We start from the raw sequence: 11,137 nt of genomic DNA, 5'->3' as shown, positions 1-11,137 counted from the left end.
AGACCCATAGTTACACAATCCATATTACATATGTAGGCTGCTTCCTGTTCACTGTTCATGAAGCCAGTGCACCAGTGTAAAGACAGATAGTGGTAAATGTACAGAGATGACCTCTCTGTGTGTGTTGTGTACACAGAACAACAGCAGACGTACTCACATACACATATACTTAAACAAACACAGTCACACACATGTGAATGCATACACACTGGCCCTCACACACAGACATGTACTTGCACACACACTCAAGCCTCTCTTTTTCTCTGTCTGTGATTAAATGGATATATTCACGCCTTACACAAAAGCACACACACACACACACACACACACACACACACACACACACACACATCTGCACTGAGAGAGGGAGAGAGCAATTACACACACACTAAAGAGATAGAGTGAAAATGGAGAGTGCCTCCAGTGTGTGTGAGTGGAGTGTGTGTGTGTGTGTGTGTAGGTGTCCAGGCTAGGTCAGTGAGAGTTAGGGAGTAGAGAGAGATGCTGTCTGGTTATTAGAGCAGAGACTGAATACAGTGAATACAGATAAACGTGTACGAGAGACAGGAGCTCAAGAGAATACGACGTGTACGAGAGACAGGAGCTCAAGAGAATACGGCGTGTACGAGAGACAGGAGCTCAAGAGAATGCAACGTTTTAAAACGTGTACGAGAGACAGGAGCTCAAGAGAATGCAGCATTTTAAAACATGTACGAGAGACAGGAGCTCAAGAGAATACTGCGTTTACGAGAGACAGGAGCTCAAGAGAATACAGCGTGTACGAGAGACAGGAGTTCAAGAGAATGCAGCGTTTTAAAACGTGTACGATAGACAGGAGCTCAAGAGAATACTGCGTTTACGAGAGACAGGAGCTCAAGAGAATACAGCGTTTTAAAACGTGTACGAGAGACAGGAGCTCAAGAGAATGCAGCGTTTTAAAACATGTACGAGAGACAGGAGCTCAAGAGAATACTGCGTTTACGAGAGACAGGAGCTCAAGAGAATACAGCGTGTACGAGAGACAGGAGCTCAAGAGAATGCGGCGTTTTAAAACGTGAGACAGGAGCTCAAGAGAATACAGCGTTTATGAGAGACAGGAGTTCAAGAGAATGCAGCGTTTTAATTTGAATTTGACTTTGAACCTGAGAACAGTGGAGGATTCTGCACGCTTCTGTCCATACAGCAGTTCACAGTCAGTCATACAGTCCAGCTGAATCTTCTGCCTTCTGCTAGGTCTAATCTTCTGTGAGGTGGAACCGGGCCTCTTCTGATAGGTCTTCTGTCGGACACGCCTCTGCCTCTTCTGATAGCTCTTCTGTCGGACACGGCTCTCTCCAGATAGCTCTTCTGTCAGGCGTGACATCTTGCATGCATCTTCCTCGTCCCTCACAGCTGACTGATGGTCTGAGGTGCTACGTCCCACAGCTGTAAACAAACACACTCCCCCTGATTCAGACTGCTGACACAACAACACACTTTGCTTGTTGGTTACCTTTGCACTCATGTTAGGGCCCAAAGAAGCTGCTTCAAGGCTTATGATTTATTTTACACAAACAATCACAGTCACACACACACATATGAAGGCAATTATCTTGACTTTGAGTAAGTTACACTCCCAGCTGGAGAAGGTAGGATGTTGAGTGTGTTTGTGTGATGTTGAGAGAGAGACTTGTCATTGACAGTAAGGGTCAACTATTTCTTTGAAACTGCGCAAATGTGTTTTCTGTATGGCGTAGACTGTATGGAATTTCGGAAGATCAGAAGGACTATTTTTGGTCGTACCCTTTCAATAAGGTAGACAGATGGGAACTGGAAACCTAAATATGGTAAGGGTGGCACCTGAGAGTGAAGCATTTCTGTGTGTGTGTGTGTGTGTTTTAAATTATAAATAACACACTGTCTTTCTGGAGACGAGGCTCATCCTCTTCTAATGTCATTTAATTTCTCAGAAATCAGGAAGACGGTGGACCGTCATACACACACATACTGGCACACATACAAACACACACACACACACACAAACACACACTCACACACACACACACACACAGGCATACACACACACACACACACACACACACACACACACTCACAAACTTACAGGCACTCACACATACAGGCACACACATAAACATTTATATGTACCAAAATTAGCCAGAAACACCTCAAAGCTAGAAACGCTCGCCTCTAAGGCTCGTCATTCAGCAGCACTGAGCAAACAGACCTCCACAAGGCACACAACACGACACGACCGGCATTCCGAGAGAAGTGGGCCGCTCTGCACAGGGGAGAAGTGGGCCGCTCTGCACAGGGGAGAAACGCTGGCAATTTGTTTGAAGCCATCAGGTGACCTATGCACCAGTACAGCCATCAGGTGACATATGCACCAGTGCAGCCATCAGATGACATATGCACCAGTGCACCTGATTGGCTTGATCAAGTCCTACCACCTGCACAGGGAAATAGAAGAAAAACCACAACCTCGAGAAAGGCAAAGCCCAGAGGGCTGTGACAGTGTGTGTGTGTGTGTGTGTGTGTGTGTGTGTGTGTATTGAGGGTTTATATGTGTGTATGACAGGATGGTTAACTGGTCTCCTGACACACACACACACACACACACACACACACACACACACACACACACACACACACACACTCTACTACACTCTACTGATGCATCACACTGGCAGCCTCTCATAACCTTTGTGCTCCTCTGCTTACTGCAGGGGAAACACGGCAGCTATACATTGAACCACACTACCAGGGGCAGAATTTTCTGAGCCAGCACACACTCACACACACACATACTCATCGTAACAATTCATTTGAGCCAGAACACACACACACACACACACACACACACACACACACACACACTCGTAACATTTTGTCTGAGCCAGCAGATTTGCTATATCCATTTAATCTCTTTAACACACACCACCATTATTCTGTCTTCACGGACACGTCAAGCTCTCGCCACTCTGGAGGGCAAAAGTACAGTTATCATAAATTCCCCGCGGCCAGTAACCCCCCCGGGGGTTGTTCTGGATGCAGAGCCTTGGGAGAGGAGCACTGCTGAGAGGGCTCCTGTTCCAGGTGACTTACAGTATGTCAGACCTGTGACTCCAGAGAGTTTTTCATCCCCGTCAGGAGACGGTGTTAATATGGTTACAATAGTAAGCATCCCGAGAGTGTATCTTCCCCATCAGGAGATGGTGTTAACTCCTAAAGGTGTGGGTTTTTGAACATTCTAACATAAGATTCCGTTCCACAACAATTCAAGGTTCTAAAATTCTATGAACCCAGATATTCTTTAGATCGTTCTTTTTCCAACATTTCAATCACACCGGTGTGACGGTACACCTTATATGGTTACAGTAGTAAGTATCCAGAGAGTGTTTCATCCCCATCAGGAATCAGGAGACGGTGTTAATATAGTTACAGTAGTAAGCATTCCGAGCGTGGCGTTGGCCAGTTAAATAAATTGCTTCATCTGTGTTGATGGGATGGTGACAGGGCCATGTTGGGATGTGTAGTATCGGGTGGTGTAGTGTTGGGTGGTGTAGTGTGGGATGGTGTAGTGTTGGGTGGTGTAGTGGGTGGTGTAGTGTTGGGTGGTGTAGCGGTATAGTGTTGTGTTATTGCGGTGAGGCCGGTAGTAACCCCAGAGAGGTCTCTCACCCAGAGATCAATCACACACCATTTCACCCGACTCAGCACTCTTTCCTCAGGGACGTGCAACGCGCACACACACACACACACACACACACACACACTGCCCAGGTCATTCATCACCATAGCGATAATATATGTCCTTCAGGACAGCCACCCCTTGATTTGCTGGCCTCCAGGAGCAATAGAGTACCGGACAGTGTTTGTGTGTATGTGTGTGTGGTGTGTGTGTGTGTGTGTGTGTGTGTGTGTGTGTGTGTGTGTGTGTGCGTGTGTGTGAACTTCATATCAGAGCTAGTCTGTGTAAGCTGCCTTGTGCGGTCAGAGCTCAGAAACTCATAATCATCCCTGACATTACCCAGTATAGACACCCAAGCACACCAGACAGCACGCCCGTGTGTGTGTGTGTGTTTGTGTGTGTATGTGTGTTTGTGTGTGTGTGATGTTGTGATGGTTGAGCTGAGCTGATAGACTCTTACCCAATGCTTTATGACAGCTTCATTTAGCCTCTGAGACTAACATCAACATAGTTCAGTGAACACGCCCAGCACACACACACACACACACACACACACACACACACACACACACACACACACACACACACACACACACTGTCAGGATTAATCTGTGCTAGATACCTCATACCACCTACAACACAGATACTTTCTCTCTCACTCACACATACACACACACACACACACACACATTCTGTCAGGATTGATCTGTGCTAGATGCCTCACACTACCTACCATAAACATCTAACAGGCTCTCTCTCTCTCAACACACACAATTAGATAGATTTACACACACACACGCACACACTCAGACACGACAACCTGTCACTCAACACACAATTACTGTAGATAGATTTACACACACACACACACACACACACACACACACACACCAGACTCTGCCCTGTCCTGTGCCATAGACAAGGGCGCGGGAAGGGGGGTGCTGAGGGTGCTGCAGCACCCCCTGCTGGCAGGAGATAGATTTTTAAAAATGATTATATATATTTTTAAATAATTACTAATTCGCTGTCTGACATTATTTATAGTTTTGTATGTGAAATGATGAGTCAAATAGCAAGTTATGGATAGGTTTGAATATAGGCTACTAAAAAATTAACGGTTAAAGAGATCAACGGGAATTGAGTCAGTTAGGCTACTGTAAGAACCGTGAAGGGTTTCAGCTATGTGATAGCGATCAAGTGTGTAGGTCTACGGTTGATATAGGCCTACATATTCTATGTGATTTACACGTTCAAAAAAAATGGATAAGCTGAAAGAAACTTTAATTGTGTTTTTACAGTTTTCATGAAATTAATAAATGTAGGCCCCATAGCTATTGAAATCATTTCACTATCCTAGTCGCTAAGATAGAAATTATTAGGACACATACTTGTTGTGGAGACGACACACTTTAGGCTATTCAGAAATTATTTGCGAGATCATTGCAGCCTTATTATTAGCCTACAGTTTATTTAAAGCCTAACATCTCTGGTGTGGTTTTGACGATCAGAAAAGTAATTTTCCTTAGCTATACTGAAATAGTTCAATGATGTCAAGTGCGCTTCTGTGGGGCAGTGGACTCGGGGTGCTGTCGCGGAACATTGGAATTTGTGGCTGCCCAGGACTTTTCTAAAACTTCTCTCTATCACCCGCACACCACACTAAAATGACATATTTAGCAGTCAAAATCCGAAACATGTCCAGGGGAGGAGGGGGGGGGAGAGAGAAATCATCGGACATCCATTATTTTTGTTATTCAGCACCCCTGGTCAAAAATAGGTTCCCGCGCGCCTGGCCATAGATGATGTTTCCTGCGGTGGCTCTGTCCTGTCTGATGCCGTCTGAGGCTGAAAGAGGCGGACAGAAGATAGAGAGATAGATGGCTAGTAACGTATTTTGCTGAAGAGAGTCAGACAAGTTGAGTTTGAGAGCGAGAGAGGGAGAGAAAGAGAGAGAGAGAGAGAGAGAGGAAGGAAAGGCAGAGGGAGAGATCATAGGGACATTTCAAAAAATGAAAGAGAGAGAGAGAAAGAGAGAGAGAGAGCAGACACTTTAGAAATGAAAGATTAAAACAGCAGAGTAATAACAGAGCAGCCTATTCATCCAGAATCCGCCATCTCAACACACACATACACCCACACATACACACACACATACACACGCACACACGCATACACAGACACGCACACAGAAAGATGGACACACACAAAAAAACATAGGCACTCCACAGAACCTTCCATCCATCCAGTATTTCTACACACACACACACACTAACCAACATAGTAAATATGGTAGTGTGTGTGTGTGTGTGTGTGTGTGTGTGGCTTTGTGTCTGCAGCTTGTGTCTAGTTACTCAAGTCATTCTGCATAAAAGGGGGTATATTATGCATGCTTTAATTTAAAGATAGATGGCACTAACCAACATAGTAAATATGGTAGTGTGTGTGCATGTGTGTGTGTGTGCGCGTTTGTGCATGTGTGTGTAGACACAAGCTGCAGAGACAAAGCCACACACACACACACACACACACACACACACACACACACACACACACACACACACACACACACAAACACACACACATGAATGAATGAAAAGGCTGTGTGTCTCAGACATTACCCTGTAGGTCTTACAAGGGAGAGAGAGATGAGGTAAAGGAAGGTAAGGAGAGAGAGAAGAGATGAGGAGAAGGAGATAGAGAGAAGAGGGAAGATAGGAGAGGAGGAAAGGATAGAGAAGAGGGGAGAGGAGAGAGAGAAGAGGATAGAGAGAAGAAGGAAGAGAGGAGATGGGAAGAGAAGAGAACAACGGGAGAGAAGAGAGATAAAGATGAGTGGATGAAGAGGAGAGGCAAGAGGAGGGGGTTGAATGAATGTTAATGGCTCTGCTCTGATGGAGCATCTCATTTCTGTAACAGCTATTTTAAACCAGAGATCACACACTCCTCCACATCTCCTTTATGTCTCAATCTCAAACACGTCTCCTTTATGTCTCAAACACATCTCAAACATGTCTACCCCTTGTCTCCAACACATCTCAAAAATGTCTCCCTCTTGTCTCAAAGACGTCTCCTTCACATCTCAAACACGTCTCCTTCACATCTCAAATCCTCTTGTCTCAAACATGTCTCCTTCATGTCTCAAACGAGTTTCCTTCACATCTCAAACAGGTCTCAAACACGTTGCAAACATCTTTCCCCATGTCCAGTTCGTCAGCTGTCAACACCATGCCGAAGTTGTTCCAAAAGTTTTATCTGGATCAGAATGTTTAACTCAGGTAATCAGGTAATCCATATAACTTTAATGAGTTTTTTCAAAGCAATTTGGTATTGGATCAACCTGATCCAGATACAAACTTTTCTGTAAAAAAAAAAAACAAGATTACCAGTGCCTCTAAATAATAATTTAGATAACAGTTGTCATAGATTAGGTGGCATATAGTTGCTTTAATTGTTTTATCTAAAGAGACAGACAACTATAATCATCCCCTTTCATTGTCAGTGTCTTTTAAACAGTCAAGTTTATTTATACAGCGCATTTCATACACAGAGGTTATTCAATGTGCTTTACATAAACAAAAGCAAACAGTAATAACATATAAAAGCATAGAAGGGCAATATAGTCAAAGAATAGTTCAAAAGGTAAAGATCATGATAAAAAGAAAACATAAAACGAAAAGGTAAAAGGTAAAAAAGACAAAAGTAGTAAAAATGTAATAAAAGACAAGATAGAATAATTTTCAAGGCAGATTCAGAATTTGTAACTCAGCGCAGATAGCAGAAAGCATCTGAGAACAGTTTGGTCTTAAGTCTAGATTTAAAACTGGCTACAGTTGGAGCCTTTTTGATGTTATCCGAAAGTTGGTTCCAGAGCTGAGCCGCAACTAAAAGCTGCTTCGCCATGTTTAGTTCTAACAGTAGGTTTTACTAACAGGTTTTTCACCTGGGACCTGAGAAGATGAGAAGGTGTGTGCTGCTGAAGCATATCTGACAGGTATTTAGGTCCTGCTCCATTTACTGATTTATAAACAAGCAATAGTGCTTTAAAGTCAATTCTGTGACTTATGGGAAGCCAGTACAGGGACTTAAGAATTGGAGTAATGTGGTCAGTTCTTTTAGTTTTTGTTAGAATCCTAGCTCCTGCATTTTGTATCACCTGCAATCAATCAACAACAAATAAATACATACACACAATCATACATCTTTGTTGCTATAACAGTTCAATAAATGAAGTGCAAATACATGACACAAATGTTATATTATTTAACCAATTTTACATTGCATTTTGTGCCTGAAATCCACCCTTCTACTGGGATCAGAATAATCCAGATGTTTTTTTATTATTATTCAAATGAATCCCAAGTTTTGAACAAGACTTACTACAACCCTTCAAATCTTCAAATTTTGATCCAATCCAATGTGCAACATCTGATCAGATAACTTTTGACCACCTGGTAGGACTTGTCTCAACCTTAGAGAACTCCTACCATGGCGAAGTGTGTAGATGGATGAGTGTTTAAAACCTGAGCGAGAGAGCCCCCTGGTGGTTAAATCAGGTACTAAGCTCTGTGCTGATGAGTCTGTCAAAGTCAAAGTCAAAGTCAAAGTCAGCTTTATTGTCAATTTCTTCACATGTTCCAGACATACAAAGAGATCGAAATTACGTTTCTTCACTATCCCACGGTGAAGACAAGACATATTTTGCCAATTTAGGTCCACAGACAAACATAACATTCAAGTAAACAAAAAAGTAAGTAAATAAGTAAATAAGAGGGCAGTCAGAGTCTGAGTAGATGAGAGGTGAATGCCACACTGTTTATTTATTTATACACCCAGGCACAATACAGCCACTCACACACACACACACACACACACACACACACACACACACACACACACACACACACACAGTCTAAACTCAGCGTGGATGGGAGGTGGACTCCACACTGTTTTTTACAGCCAAGCACAGGACAACACCCCTCCATCGTGTTCATGGCCGTCAGGTCAGTGCTGTTTGCACAGGGCTTCTCCAGGTGTCTCCTAATGAGAGAGCAGTTGTGTTTCTGGTTACATGAAAGGTATCAATGTGTTTAATCATTTATGGAAATATTACATACAGGTAATAATTGTTTACATAAAGATATTACGGCTGGTGCAGCACTTGTGTCTGATTTCACAATTCGAGGGGTTTTATACAAACAGGATGGCGGATTTTGATATGACTCATCTGTGACTGCAACAGTGTGAGGAGAATGGAGGGGCAGAAGCTGTAGATCAGGCCTGTGTGTGTGTGTGTGTGTGTGTGTATGTGTGTGTGTGTGTGTGTGTGTGTGTGTGTGTGTGTGTGTGTGTGTGCATGTTTTGTATGTGTGTGTGTGTGTGTGTGTGTGTGTGTGTGTGTGCATGTTTTGTGTGTGTGTGTGTGTGCATGTTTGTATGTGTGTGTGTGTGTGTGCATGTTTTTATGTGTGTGTGTGTGTGTGTGTGTGTGTGTGTGTTGTATGTGTGTGTGTGTGTGTGTGTGTGTGTGTGTGTGTGTGTTTGTATGTGTGTGTGTGTGTGTGTGTGTGTGTGTGTGTGTGTGTGTGTAAACTGCTTGCTGCTTGAAGAGACTATCTAGTGGGCTCAGTGAAGAGCCCCACAGGACAGTAAACACACACACACACAAAACATGCACACACACACACACAAACGTACACACATGCACACACACACACACACTCATGCATGCACGAAGACACACACACAAAACATGCACACACAAGCACACACATAAACTGACAATTACACACACACACATACACACACACACACATACATACATACATACGCATACAGGCACATGCATACATACACACAGACACACAAGTGCACACACACACACACACACACACACACACACACACACACACACACACACACACACACACACACACACACCACTCCAAACCTCTTACAGGTGAAACTGCTTTTGAGATTGCATACAGTTTCCCTGTACGGTTGACAACTCACCAATGCTTGTTGCCACAGGTCCTCCTGAGGCTTGGTCTCTCCAATAGACCTCCCTTACACTCACCCTCTCACGGTGTTTTGTATGTTCACATGGGATATCATGGGAAGACATGACAATTTCGACAACAGCTAGTGTTCGAGTGTAAGTGTAAATGCAATTTTGCGCCTATATTGTCTATGTTGTGACATACTGTAGCCTGGATATAGACATAGGCTAGCCCAGTGGTTCTCAACCTTTTTTCAGTGATGTACCCCCTGTGAAATATTTTTTCAGCTAAGTACCCCCTAACCAGCGCAAATTACAGCTACGCTTCAACCAAGACTCCATCGTTTGAGTTTTGACAGTGATTGACAGGTGAGTATAAGTATAAGTATAAGTATATATACTTTTTTGATCCTGTGAGGGAAATTTGGTCTCTGCATTTATCCCAATCTGTGAATTAGTGAAACACACACAGCACACAGTGTACACACAGTGAGGTGAAGCACACACTAATCCCAAGAGTGAGCTGCCTGCATCAACAGCTGGCCTGGGAGCATTGAGGGGTTAGGTGCCTTGCTCAACAAGCACTTCAGCCCGCTTACTGGTCGGGGTTCGAACCGGCAACCCTCCGGTTTGAAGTACTAACCAGTAGGCCATGGCTGCCCCCTGTGATGGCGGGTGTCATGTGACAGGTTTGGTCGAACCATCCTGGTATGGGGGGGACTCTGGGTTTTTAGGATAATGAAATTGAATAGCCTACTGAAATATAAAATTAATTTTATTAACTTATATTTTCCTGAAATATTTATTAAATAATTGTTTTTTAAAAGTATTTTTTGCATGGATTCCAATGGTTTGGTGGAAAAACTCAATGACACCATCCATGGGTAAACCATACCAAATGAAATATTTATTTAGATAATAATGACTGAGCAGGCATGATACAAATAAATCATATGTATTATTCTTCTGCAGATGCCTCAGCAAACTTGTCAAAAATAGGCCGGAGACACGGGCAGATTATCTTGAATCGCCCTATTATTTATTGTTTGGGAGAAAAGCTAGGTATCCCAGTGGAATACCACACAGTTATGAGATTTTCACAAATAAAGAGCTACTAAATGTTGTTACATGTACAATTCCTATCATTACAATTGACATGCAACTTTGCTCTTTTACAGGTTGATGACTCCATTGAGGACCTGGTGGCCGAAGAATTGTTTTTTTTATGCCATCCAGAGGCAGGATGACATATTTACAATTGTGCAAGCTAATGCAGCAAAAGTGAGGGATAAAATCCGAAAAAGGAAGCAGCAGCAGAACACACATATGGCTATACAAGTAGATGGCAAGGTGCTGAGGCAGAATATCAGAAGCCAGCAGAGGAAGGGTGGCAAGTTGGACCCTAATTTTCTAGGGCCATACACAGTTGTGAAGGCAGATGGAAAAAGTGT

This window comes from Alosa alosa, chromosome 4 (genome assembly GCF_017589495.1).
Source record: "Alosa alosa isolate M-15738 ecotype Scorff River chromosome 4, AALO_Geno_1.1, whole genome shotgun sequence".
NCBI classification, from domain to species: Eukaryota; Metazoa; Chordata; class Actinopteri; order Clupeiformes; family Clupeidae; genus Alosa; species Alosa alosa.
The sequence above is the reverse complement of the archived record's forward strand: the minus strand, read 5'-3'. Positions refer to the sequence as shown.